The sequence below is a fragment of the Mus musculus genome, chromosome 7 (assembly GCF_000001635.26).
Source record: "Mus musculus strain C57BL/6J chromosome 7, GRCm38.p6 C57BL/6J".
Taxonomy (NCBI): Eukaryota; Metazoa; Chordata; class Mammalia; order Rodentia; family Muridae; genus Mus; species Mus musculus.
Window position 1 is genome coordinate 129,520,041 of NC_000073.6, and position 14,191 is coordinate 129,534,231.

Genomic DNA, 14,191 nt, shown 5'->3' on the forward strand with positions numbered 1-14,191 from the left:
GTATCTCCCAGCCTCAAGATCTAGGTCACAGGTGAACCTTCCAATTCTGGATTGTAGTTCATTCCAGCTATAGTCAAGCTGAGAACCAGAAATTACACATATAGACTTCTCCAAAGCAGAGGAGTTCATCCCATGTTCACCCTTTATCTAAACAAATGGCCTTGGTAGTCCTTTTTCCCTACCACTTCACTGCTGTCCATGCTCTTGATGATCCTACCTTTGGCATTTCAGCAGCTAGCCATTGTGTTTATGCTGTGAGAAACTGTGGTCTTGGATACTTGGGTAAACCATTAATGAGTGGAGCTTGATCATGTGACCATCAGTGTTCATTTCATTTATGGTCAAGGGGTTTGAACAAGGGCTTTGGGGTGAGCTTCATGATAGAACACTGGCTTGGAATGCATGAGGCACTGGGCTCCATCTTAAGCACTAGAGATGAGGTGGAGAAAAAGAAGAGAAGGAGGATGAGAGAGGAACAGGCATGGAAGAAGAGAGGGCAGAAAAGGAGAGGAGAGAAGAGGGAAGTGCAAGGAAGGGAAGGGGGAAGAGAGGGAAGAAGGAGGCGGAGGAGAGGAGGAAGAGACTGAGAAAGAGAGGGGGAATGGAAGGGAGGAAGGAAGGAAGGAAGGAAGGAAGGAAGGAAGGAAGAAAGGAAGAAAGGAAGAAAGGAAGAAAGGAAGAAAAAGGAATAAAACAAAATTGTCTTTCAGAGTAGAAAGCATCTTTTATGGGTATAAAGCTAATCTTGTGTCAGAAAAAAAAATACCTCTTCTGAATGGTGACATCATTTGTGGAGAGTCTGTTTGTGTAACCCTTAAATCTTATGAGCCTGGATGGCTAGATAATATTGATATTGGCACCAAAAATACAAGTAACCCTGGTGATACAATGAAGATTTGGGGTCTTGGGAGACTGAGGTTCTTGGTGAAAGTGGTTCTCATCTTTATCTAATAATTCAGTAGAAAATGAGTCTCCTGGAGGGTGATATTTCATATAGAATTTGGTCTGTGAGATGCTCCTAGTTTTTCTCAGAGGAGTAGTATGAAGACCACAGGATATTTATTTCCATTGAAGATTTCACAGCTTCTGAAATGAAAGAGGTAGTTCAAACAAAATAATTAGATTTTTGTTGTTCTGTCACCCTGCCTAGTGATTGCAGAACTCTGGGTGACTATATATAGGGACTCTGTGACATGGCACAGAGAGCCCACTTGGCAGATTCAACATGGAAGGTACATTTAACCTCAAATCAAGGTTAACAACCATACTTACTACACCCCATCCAGGGGCTAAGGTCCTTGCCCCAGCAGGTAATTAGTTCATTGAGGGAAGTGAGTTGTAGCAAAGCATTGTGAAAGAGGCATGGTGGCATGGTGGTCACTCTGTTCTCAAACACCATGAAACTGTACAGAGTAGGAAAATATACTTTCCAAAGAGGAAAAGCCCTATTAAGCCAACTTAGACAATGCATTATTCTACAAAGATGGTGTATTTGGGATAGGGTTTGTTCTTGGCTATTCTATTATAGTCAGTCTTTCCATGTGGACCCTGTCACCTGTCCTCAGCAATGAATGCCCTTTTGAGAGCAGCTCCCCAGTGCTGGATGACATGTTGCTGTGTACTGTTAAAGCTCAAAGGCTCTTCAGGATCACAGAAGTATTTCTGGTTAGGGCACTGAAATCCAGAGAGAAGACATTATGCAGAATAATGTAAGATGTAAGAAAAATGGTTCCTTTGGAACCAGAGTGAGTCTTGGAGATGACAGTCCAGCAACAGATGCATGAGAATCAACTCTGTCCACCATTGCACCTACTTCTCTCTCTCTCTCTCTCTCTCTCTCTCTCTCACTCACACACACACACACACACACACACACACACACATCATCATCATCATCATCATCATCGTTGTCCAGAAGCATGAGTCCTAGCAGCCACATGTCTATAATGTAGCCTTGCTTTCCTGGCTGTAGGTGACTTGACAGTAGTGACCCAAGCCAATACCCTGCCCCATCTCTCTAACCCATGAGACAAAATGTCAAAGGAAAATATTGTGAGTAATGAAGGAGTCCAAGAGTGGGCTGAAGAGGCTCTGACCTCATCCTCCCTTCCTCTGTACAGGGTTTCTTGGAAGGCTGCTGCTTCAGGGTCCTGCAGTAGGCTCATGGGCCTCCAGCTAAGGAGCATGGGCTTCTGACATTTAAATCCAAAGAGTATCTACTGTGTGGAAACCCAAATGGCATGTATCTCTCTGATCACACTTGTAGGATAAACTGACTAGCAATTAATTAAGTGACCAGACGGTTTCTACAGGTTTATAGATTGAATTACTTATTTAAAAGTCAGTCTCTTTCCTGGTAGTTTGAGCTCTCTTAAAAAGCAGCTATTAGAAAATGTCTTGGCTCTTTACACTTTAAGTTACGGTAAATTTCACAGACAGCAACATCCAGAAAAACAGGTGTATTGACATTTGGAGAATAAGGAAGTGGTTTAAATTTAAAGTTCATTTTTATTTTGGTTCATTATAGAGTATTATTTACTCATTACAGAATAGTTGACATTATCTAATAGTTATATGCCAGACATTATGCTAGAAGTTCTTCCCTTTTATGTTATCTGATACCAACCACAGTTTGTGAGGTAATTAGGGAATGACTATTCCTGTTTAAAGACAAGAACGTGGACATGGGGAAGTATACACCTGGGGAATATATATGCACATATATGTATGTAAAAGGGATGGAGTTGGGGGTTTGTGGTGTGTGTGGGTTTTTTGTGTGTATGGTATGTGTGGGTATTGTGTATATGGTATGTGGTATCTGTACATGTATGATATATTGATCTAAATCCTTAAACCAATATATATATGTATACATGTATATATATATATGTAGTGTGGAGGATCCATAAAACTATTTTTAAAAAAGGACTTGAGTACTACAAATAATTTATAATGCTTTCTTAGTCGTTTGGATCAAACGCAGACAGCAAAACAATGCCTCCATTGGAGAATTGTTCAGATTGGTCTGTTTGACTGATGGGAGGGTAGAAATGACCTAATCTCTTTTGCTGTACTTGGTGAGGATGAGTAAGGTGAGGGGTGTCCATGTGCCACTTTTGCCATCCCATGGAAGATAAAAGTTTGTAGGCAGTTTGATGTTTAAGGAGGTGTTCTCTTGCCACCAACATCAGCATCAGATGGCAGGTGTCCTGCAAGAATGTGAAGTGTTGTGTTGAGCTGACCTATGTTAAATGCCCACACACAAAGCAACAATGGAACTGTAAGGGCCCTCTCCCTTATTCAGTTGAAAATCTGGAGTTATTTTTTATTTAAAAATTTAATTATCACTAGTAATATGTTAACTCAAAACCTTAAGGTAAAAAAAAACAGTAAAAGTTAGCTCTTCTCTGTTGATACCTGGATGAAAGTTTGAAGTGGAAGTTTCTGGTTGGGTCATGTCATACAGACTCATGTGATGTCTTGCTGAAGCAAGACCTGTGTGAGGACACATGATGTTTGGAGAAAGTATAAATAGGATTCAATGGACAGTGATGGGGTGCTTGCGTAGCTAGCCTTGCAATGCTTTGTTGGTCTCGAGTCTTGGCTGATCTTCACTTCATTGAGATAGGCACAGCAGAGAACTTCTGATATCCTGGCTGGTTCTGGTCACTCCCACTGACTCCTGCTGATTCAATGATGGCCTGACTGTACCTGTTGGATTGTGTCACCACTGCTGATTTGGTTTTGCTATCCTGACACTACTGAACTGGACTGCTGGTATCCTGACAGCAGAGATTGGAATTGCCCCAAAGAACTACTTCTAAGAAGGTCTACACCCCTTTGTCCTATTTACCATCTTTCCTCCCCTACCTTTGGATGGTGGACTAGACAGGTTTGAGAACTCTTATTAAAAAGTAGATTTTTTAAAAATCTAAGCCTACAAATGTTCTTCTATCCTTTTCAAAAATAATTATATGAAAAGCTGTGTTTTATAAATATGAAGTCATCCTGTTCTGCCACCTGCTCCACTTTTACTGGCATATTACCCGTGTCTTGGCATTATGGGAAAACAACTCCAGTAATCTCTCATCTTCTCATGTATCTTGTAAGCAGAGGCAGGACTGTCTTCATCACAAACTCTTCTGTCTAGTCACTCGGAAGACAGAGGTGGTATTTCCCTTGGGAGGGAAGGAAAGATTCAGTTCCAGCTTTGGTAGTAGAGTAAGAGCAGGTGTAGTTATTGTCATTTTAAAAATGTGGGTTTTTTCTCCGAGTTCTTCTCCTAGAATGCAATCCACCAGCAACATTGGGACATATGATACCTCTTTATGTGTCACACTGTGGGAACTGTGGCTTGGGTGGCCTGGAGGAATAGTCTTTATATTCTAGCTACTACTGTTTCTGTTGAGTTCCTGTCTTTGACCTGAAGTCCATGTTTTCTGGGGTGATATGGACATGGTGTCTCCCAGAGTGTGGCTGAGATTGTAGGAGTGGGGAGAGAACAATACTTCACAGATAAGCCTCTGGCTCCTTCCTGCCACACACCCCTCCCCAGAGAATGTGTAGGACACCCTATCTGAGTATCTTCCTCACTAGAAGCTGTGCTGTGTAGAAACAACAGTGCATAGAGATTTGGCCCACAGGGCTCTGCAGTTGGGTAGACATGATGACAAGTCTCTGCTCTGTCTTCTGCGATAGCTTTTGCAGCCCTGCATAGACATGGGGGTTTGCTTCCCAGAGTCTCTACTTTCTCATAAGCCAGTGGAGTAAAAAGGGAACTGTCTCACAGGGTGAGAGGCTGGATTTGTGAGAGGGAGTTTGCTACTTTGTGGGACATAATTGGTGGCACTGTGGCTCTGTGTTGATCCTTCCTGTTGAATGACATTTTCTGGCATCTCATTTCTCAACACCCCAGATAGAGAAAGTAACACAGAGCAGATAAATGAGTCTATGTAAGTCCAGCTTATGGGACCATTATTTTTACTGTGGGTACTTAGAGAAGCATGGGTGATCACAGAAGCTATGTCCCTGAAAAGCCTACCCAGAATGGCTGGAATTCGGGTGAGCTGCAACTTGCAGGCAGCTACACCACTGGAGACTCTCTATCCCCCAACAAGACTGTTACTGCTTACATAATCTCAATGAAGGACCTTGAACTTTGCTAGTTTAATGTCAGCTTCATGCACCTTGTAACCCCAAGCCCCCTACTCTCTCCAGGTAAGAAACAATACCACTGGATAATAGGTCAGGAGAATACATGGGTCTATCTGTGGTTACTGGGCATCTTCTCAGTGCTGAACATAGCTTTGCATCACACTCAGGAGCTAGATGTTGTGAAAAAGAGCATCCTTATTGATGATGTTAGACAAGAGTTCTTTATTTCTGACAATAAACTCTGAAGATAAAGGAGCCAAAGCTTATGGCCTATAAAATGAGAACTCTCCATCTTTGACTGTAGCTTGCCAAGACCAACGCTGTGCCCCATATGTTAAGCTATAAATACAAATGAAAATGAGCTAATAACCTTGGAAATCTGGAAGATCCCAAAGACCCATGGTTCTCAACCTTCCTAATTCTGCAAATGACCCTTTAATACAGTTCCTAATATTGTGGTGGCTCCCCACCCCAACAACAAAATTACTTTTGTTGCTACTACATAACTGTGATTTTGCTACTGTAATGAATCTTAATTTAAGTATCTGATAGGCAGGATGGTCTTAGGCTACCCCTGTGAAAGGGTCATTTGGCCCCCAAAGGGGTCTTGACCTACAGGTTGAGAGCCTCTGCCATAGACACTCTGAGGTGGTAGCACTCTTAGAAGTCATAGCACCAGGAGAATCAGTGGCTGTTTTCCTCTGATTTTTTGTTTTTGCATTTTTTATCTATATGCATATATATGCATGTGAGTATATGCCAAATGTGCAGAGACCAGAAGAGAGCATTAATAGAGTAAGGGCATTGGATCCCTTGGAGCTGGACTTGTAGGCAACTCTGGGCCAGCTGTTGTAGGTGTTGGCATCTGAATTCATATCCTCCAGACAGTCAGCAGTGCTTCTGGTTGTTGGGCCTCTTCCCTCTGCCTTGAGCAATCCTGTGCTGTTTCAGATTCAGAGGCTGCAATCCAGGCACGGACTCATTCTCCACCCACTCCAATGCCCTGCAACTGTAAGATTAATTGAGCCACTAAGATGAATGGAGTTCCACACAGAAGCTCATTTTCCCATGGCCACTGTGACCTTTTGTAAAAGTCTCTGCTCAGCATTTGGAAGTTGCGGATTTCCAAACACTCCCACCCTCGAAATGTGAATCAGAAAGCAAAGCTCACAGAGATTTCCTTTTATGCTAACACATTGATCCTTGTAAAAAGTTCACTTACCCCAGAGTCAGCAAAACAAAACAAACAAACACCAGCCCCTTATGAAATCTGAGAATATTACAATTGACTTACAGCCATGCAACCACTGACTCGACTGTCTTAAAAGACATTATTAAGCCAGGTAGAGAATCTCCAAGAGAATGAGATTCATTAAGTGACGAAACAATTAGGCCTCAGAGTATTTTCAAAGATTACAGGCAGATGAAGGGCCCAGCAAAGCGGCCTTTGAAATACATCAGAGAATGAAATAGATGGAAATAAAGATGCACATGACTCTGTTCAGATCTTGTTCTTTTAAAAATTCTCATTAATTGGCTGGTTTCCAATAAAACATTCTTCACATGTATTATACATGAAAAATTATATTTATAATGTTTTTATTACAGGTCCTCTCAGATGAGAATGACCCATTTTAGGACATAATCAACCTCTGTCAATGGTTTTCTTAGAGTTCCAGGAACTACATTCATGGCTGGGTTCTGATTCTTACTGACTCTGGGATCTGAGAAGTTTACTTACATTTTCTTTGATACTGTTTCTCTTATCTCTATAGTTGGGTCTTCAAGTATTACTTTCCTTACAATTTTTGGGAGGATCTAATTAGATAACACATGTAAAGCTTTTAATTAAACCTTGGCATTTGGTAAGTCTTCCATAAATAGTAGCTATTGATGAATGTTATATAGATGGTATGCAATTCAAAGAATTCTATCAATGTATACAACTTGCTATATTGTGGCACAATTTAAAAAATAGATTTTAAAGAGATGCCTATTTCTTCCTTATTTCTAACTGCTATATATACCATCATATGAGTATGTGATAACATTTCAGATAGGAAGCTAAGTAAGATGTGTTTCAAAGAAGGCAAATTCCCTGCTCTGGCCCAGAGCTCCCGGCTGGCACATACCAACTGTCTTTTTTGTTGAAATCCTATGAAGCCTCTCATGGGCTCCTCACAGTGATGGAATGCCCACTTCATTGATGGAGTGCCCACTTCATTGATGGAATGCCCACTTCATTGATGGAATACCCACTTCATTGATGGAATGCCCACATCATTGATGGAATGCCCACTTCATTGATGGAATGCCCACTTCAGGAGGCCCTGGGGATTCACTGCTGGTTTTCTGTGCTTATGCTTTTTGGAGGCTTCCTGGGGAAGCAGCCTTCTGATGAACCAGCATCTTAGCCATTTGTGATGGTTTGTATATCCTTGGACCAGGGAGCGGCACCATCTGAAGGTGTGGCCTTGTTGGAATAGGTGTGACCTGGTTGGAATGGGTGTGTCACTGTGGGTGTGGGTATAAGATCCTCACCCTAGTTGCCTGGAAGTCAGTCTTCCACTAGCAGCCTTTGGATGAAGATATAGAACTCTCAGCTCCTCCTGCACCATGCCTGCCTGGATACTGCCATGTTCCCTCCTTGATGATAATGGACTGAACCTCTGAACCTGTAAGCCAGCCCCAATTAAATGTTGTTTTTTATAAGACTTGCCTTGGTCATGGTGTCTGTTCACAGCAGTAAAACCCTAACTAAGACACCATTCATTAAAACTTCTGGAGAAAGCCCAGCTTCTTCCAAAGCAGCTGCAGCTGGAACTTAACTTAAATAACCAACTCGAATTAACTCACAAAGCACCATAGTGTGAGAGCCAGGAGCAGCATGTTTGTTTCAGCCCTAACCCCAGCAGAACTGCAGGGAATTTCCCAGCATGGCCTCTCTACTACAGAGAGTAGGAGGCTGGCTGTTCCTCCCCCCCCGCCCCCCCCAGGGGAGAGGATGGGGACAAAACAGGGAAACTCCAGATTCTGTCCCGGATTCTTTCCACTCATGCCCCCCCCCCATTCCACTCTGCCCTCATCAGAGAGAGAACATGGCAGAAAGTAATTCAGTTCTTCCACCATTGATCTCGTCTGTCCTCACTGTGTGGTCTTGGAGAAATAAAAGTGGGCAGAGGGACTTGGCTAGGCTGGGGCAGAAGTAGAACACAGCAAGATCAATGAGAGCAGACTGGTAGAGAGAGGAACTTCTGTGGCCAACTATGGCTTCGTTGGTTTCGTTGCTCTAAAACTGCCTAATTTCAGCAACTGTTTTCTGCCTTTACCACGTGGAGGATTTTCGTCTCAGTATTTGCTGTACCAAGAGAGGAAGTTCAGGTCTTAGCAGGATACAGGGGTTGTCTGAAATGCAGTTGCCTCAGACCTAGCAATTTCCTCGAAGGCAGATGCACACTGCATTCTAAACAATCTCTTCAAACTGCAGCTCTCATCTTGCTGTTCTCTTCCTGGAGTCCAGCCACAGTGCTAACCTCCCCCTCCCCCCCCCCCCCGCCCGTATGAAGCAGCATGTGGGCTCAGGTGGATATAAACTTCCAAATCCTGCATCTGCAGAGGGCTGGAGCCTCTGGAACCAGTGCCCAGGAGAGCGCAGTCCGGAGGGAGATAAGCCTTGCTTTGCAGAGTAGCCTGGTTGCAGATAAAGAGACAGAACAGCCCGTCTTTCCCCAGCCCCTCGGCCTCATGGGATGATGCCTTAAGCTGGCATCATTCTTGTTTTACCCTAAAACATCAGTATACAAGTATACTACCCTGTCAGTCTTCACAGCAGATGATAATTGTACAGAAAGTCTTGCTTCTCTGCTCCTGAGTGGTTTCAACAGACTTCTGAGTGAGGGGGTCTTGTCCCTTCCAGTGTCCCCATAACCTCCATGTCTTCCCATCCTTCCTCACAATGAGCTTGCATTTTGGTAAGTTGAAAGCTACAATAAGCATAGCCAGACACAAACGTAGCAGAGAAAGATTTAATGCCCAAAGCAGGTGAGAACAGGAGAGTGGTTTTGTTGTTGTGTTGGTGTCCCAATCCCTCCATTGGAAGTTCTTGCTTAGTTACAGGAGATGGCCGGTTCAGGCTCCACATTCTCCACTGATAAGAGTCTTAGCTAGACTTACCCTCATGGACTCCTGGGAGTTTCCATTGTCCTAGGTTTATAGTTCATCTCAGAGATGCCCCCATCTCATCCAGTCATCTTTTTCTCTAAGACACAGTGTGTTAATACAGGACTAAGATCACTTCAATCACATGGTTACTAAAAATAGTTCAGAGAAAACCTAAATGCTCTTGGAAACGTTTACAGAACAATAACATTAATAACATTAATAACATTAATAGCTAATTAGGATTAAGCACTTAGGGGTGGGGGCAGAGCCTTGAGAGTCTCTCGTGTCTAGAGGCAGAGGACCTTGAGAAGTGAGTAGGCACAGAGGGACTTAGCAAGGAAGAAAGCTGACATAGTCAGATGGCAGTAGAAGGAAGGAGACAGTATCCATAATGACCCTGAGAGACAGCTTGGGAGCATGAAGTGTCTGCAGAAAAGCTGCTAAACTTGGTGTGTAATGTGTCGCCAGTTCTGGTTACTCGTGTGCGCATGTGCAGGTGTCCACTGCCTTTTTTCTTTCCTACTGTTCAGAGCCATTACCAGAAAGACTAGAGAAAGTAGGTCAGAAGGATCCTCTTTTAACATGCTCACCAGGGCCTGGAAGTCAGAGAAACTGCTGAATTTATTCCGAGTGTGACTGTGCAGGTTCCAGCCACAGTGAATACCCTGCCAGAGCCTTCAGTGGGTGTGTAGTAGTTACCGTGACTGTCAACCTGACAGGAGCTAGAATCCCCTACTAGCAAAGCTCTGGGCATGGCTGTGAGGGAGTTCTAGACAACTGAAGTGGAGCGAAGCATATTAAATGTGATTAGCACCATCCATCCACTGGAATCCTGAGCAAAGAGGAGAAAGCAAGCTGAGTAGCAGTGTGCATCTTGCCCTGCTTCCTGACCCTGAGTGACAATATGAGCAGCTGCCTCATTTTCCTGCCACCATGATGGACAGTACCCTCAAACTGTAAGGCAAATAAAGCCTATTCTCCTAGTGCCTCTTGAATTACTAGCTTATATTAATGAGTTTCCTCTCCACTGTGACCAAATACCTGATAAGAAGCAACTTAAGGAAGGAAGGAATTATTTTGGCTCACTGTTCAAAGGGATTGTTTTGTTATGGTGAGGGAGACATGGCAATAGCCAGGAAAGCCTGGAAGTAGGAGTAGAAACTGTCTGGTTGTATTGTGTTCCCATTCCAGAAGCAAAAAACAACCAGAAAGTGGGGCCAGGCTATTAATCCTCAAGGTCTGCCAACAATGATGCACTTCCTCTAGCAAGTGTCCACTTCTCCAAACAGTACCACCAGCTGGGACCGAGTGTTCAAGCATTCCACATTCAAACAGAACACTGTGGAAGTCAGTCTTGATCGTCTGTTATCTCCCAAAACAGTAGTGAAATGAGATGGAGGAACTTATTATAATGTAATTATTAAAGGATAAAAGATTTGGCAGAAAACTAGTAGGCATTCCATCCCTCTTTCTGTCTCCTCCTCCTCTTCCTCCTTCTCTTCCCCCTCTGTGTGTGTGTGTGTGTGTTTATGTACGTGTGTGCGTGTGCATGTACATATGGGTACGTGTATGTATTCTCTGCAGGGGGCATCAAAAGCATGACCTGTCCAAGGCTGACCATGCTCTCTCTTCTTACATCTTTGGCTATTATCCAACCATCATGACCATACCCCATAGCTCTCTAGGCTCTTCTGGGAATAGATGTTTTCACTAAGTCTATTTTGAGTAAAACTGCTCTGTGATAGGTTGTGCAAGACTGACTCTGCCAGTAACGTTTCTCTGATCTGTGATATCCGTGGCACCTTTTTAAGACTGCGTGAGATACAGGTAAGTGACTTGTGGCTTTGTAAAGCTGAGACTGGTCAGGCAAAATAGCATCCATAGCCTCTTTATATACCCCATAGACAGGCTCTGTTGGCCTCTAAAATCTGCAACCTGACCCTTCTGGCTTCTCTACATACATGTGTAATACTCCCACCCTCTGTCTCAGCCTTGCACAGGCTTTCACAGTGGTTTAATACCCAAGGCCTCACCCTTAGAGCAGTTTCTGGCAGGGAATGTTCCCCAATGATAATGCTGTTGGTCATTACTAACAACCTTCTTCCACCAAATATTTCTAACCATCCACTATGAACCTGACCCAAGAGAACCCTTGAGAGTTGGAGGCACGAGCAACACTGGAGTATCTGTCCAGCCCTTTATATAGCTGTCACCTGATTCCAAGAAAAACCACTGGCATTCCTGAGAGAAAGGTCATATCATACATGCTTACAGATGATATTCCCACAGGGAGCCTCGAACAGATCCTGCAGACAGCCATGCCTGAAAGGTCTACGGTGGAGACAGGAAATGGAAGCAGTTTCTTGAGGGTCCTGATTTAGTTTCCCCAGCTAATGATTACCAGAACTTGTGACCACAAAAAGGGTGGCTTAAACATCAGAGATGTATTCTCTTGCCGTCCAGAAGAGGAAGTCACAAACATAGCATCAGCAGGACCACATTCCCCACGAAGGCTCTGGAGAAGTCTTCTGTGGGCAGCCATGGCAAATCTTGCTTGTCTTGCTTTTCTCTGCCTTCATCAGCCAATGGTCCTCTTCCCTGTTCACGTCTGACTCTATGTCACCATTCCATACATGTATCTCTCCCTCTACAGTAATTTAGATATGAACATCTTTATTAGATACAGCTACAAAAACTTTATTTCCAAACAGTTTCTTAATCACACATACTTTAGGCTAGGACATATTTTAGGGGATGGTGCTTACACACACCAGGCCATATAGCCAGCTAACAGAGAGCCAGGCTGTTATCCAACTCAGGGGTTAAAGACATAACTAAGTCAGTAGAGTGCTTGCCTAGTATACAGAAAGCCCTGGCTTTACCTCACATAAATGCATGTCTAGTGGTACATATCTGTAATCCCTGCATTCTAGAGATGGAAGCAGAAGATCAGAAGTTCAAGGTCTTCTTCAGCTACACAGTTCATTCAAGGCCAGCCTTCAACCCTGCCCCACAATCTCAAACAAAGTTAAAAAATAAAATGTTCATGATGCAGTCAGTAAAAGAAAAGTAAACAACGAACCCCAATCTGACTTTGAAGCTTAGTAACCCAATCCTCTTGCCCCATCAAGCTCTCAGCTTAATACTTCAATGTAGCAAAAGTTTATGTAGTCAATCACTTGCATATTTGTCATCTTCATAGCACAGCATGACATATGTGATCTGAAAGGAAGCCGTTTGTTGACCCGTTGTCCACTCAGAGTCTGAAGGAGTATGCAAACTCATGATAGACTTCTACACAGCGTCCCCCAGGGCCAACCCTTCCTTCTTCCTAGTCTCCTACCTTCACCGCCACTGTAACCTGTGGCTTCTTTCTGCCCCCAGAAGCATAGGCTTTTCCTCAGCTTCAGAGCATCACTCGGGCTCCACTCGCGGAGTACGGTAGGCACTGAGATGAAAGAAGCCACAGTCCTGGGGTTTTTTGGTCTTGAGCTTTCAGAGGACAGACAGACCCTTATCCAATGAAACCAGACAGCTTTAACACTACAGCTCTTTTTGGCCACCCTCATCCATTTTTCCGTCTTCTTAATAAATCTTGCCAAAGGCTCCTTTGTAAAATGTTAGAGCAGTAGTTCCCAATCTGTGGGTCACAACCCCTTTGAGGGTCACATATCAGACATCCTGCATATCAGATATTCATGTTACAACTCATAACAGTAGCAAAAGTAGTTATGAAGTAGCAAGGAAAATAATTTTATGTTTGGGGGTTACCACAAAATGAGGAACTGTATTAAAGGGTTGCAGTATTAGGAAGGTTGAGGACCACTGGGAAGGGGGAAGGAGGTCAAAGGTAAACAAATATACTCCCTGTGTACACAAAGTTCTGGGAATTGGGAGACAATGAACGAGAGTTCAAACACTTACTTTAACTTTCCCCATCTGAGAGGGAAAGAGCTTAAAACCCCTACGAACCTTCTCTGGGCTGCACAGAGTGGGTGGGGAAAAGATGTTCTGATTTAATTCCTACATAATAATGAAAGTAATTGTCCTATGTGTGCCATTATTTCTCCATTATCTTAATGCATCAGTTAATGAAGATTTTTCCAAGCTCATTCACGCAGCTACAGGAGCTGAGCAATCAGATTGCAGCCCGCACCCTGTGGATACAGCCTGGCGTCACTGTAGCTGGGGGTCTGACATCAGACCAAAGCATCTTGATACTGCTATTATAACAGTGGGCTGCACAGGCCACCCTAGCGTGAAAGGTGTCTCTGTTCCATTCAGGTGAGCTTCTCCCCCACTGATGCTCATTTGTGGCAGTGCTGGGAAAGCCAGCCTGTTCAGGAGGGGACCCACTGGGCTGGTGACAGCAGATTGACAATTCTTGGACAGCATGAATACTGGAGGATGCTGGAGAGTTTGTGCATGGCATATGGGCACATGCTTCGCTATGATAAGGGGCACACCACTCTCAATGTGTGAACAGCTCCAGGCTGTTTTTCCTGCCTACACAATTTCAGCGTGGTCAACCAACCATGCTGCTTCTATCCTTTAGATGGTAGGAAGCCTCCCTCTAAAGGTTCATATGGTGAAGGATTGATCCTCAATTTGGAGTTCCATTATTGAGAAGTAGCTGAGCTATGAGAACTCAGAATCAGTGGGTGAGTCCACTGATGGAGTTGTAATTTGGTGATATTATTTGGAGGTTGTGGAAGCACTTGGAGATGGAGTGTGACCGGATTAAGTCTCTTAGGACACTCCTTTGTAAGGTGCCTTCTCGTTACTGTTACCTTCTTCTATTGCTTTCTAAGCATCCTTGCCATCATGCAATGATCAGCCTTCTCTGCCATGTTTCCCCTCCCATGATGCTCTGCTT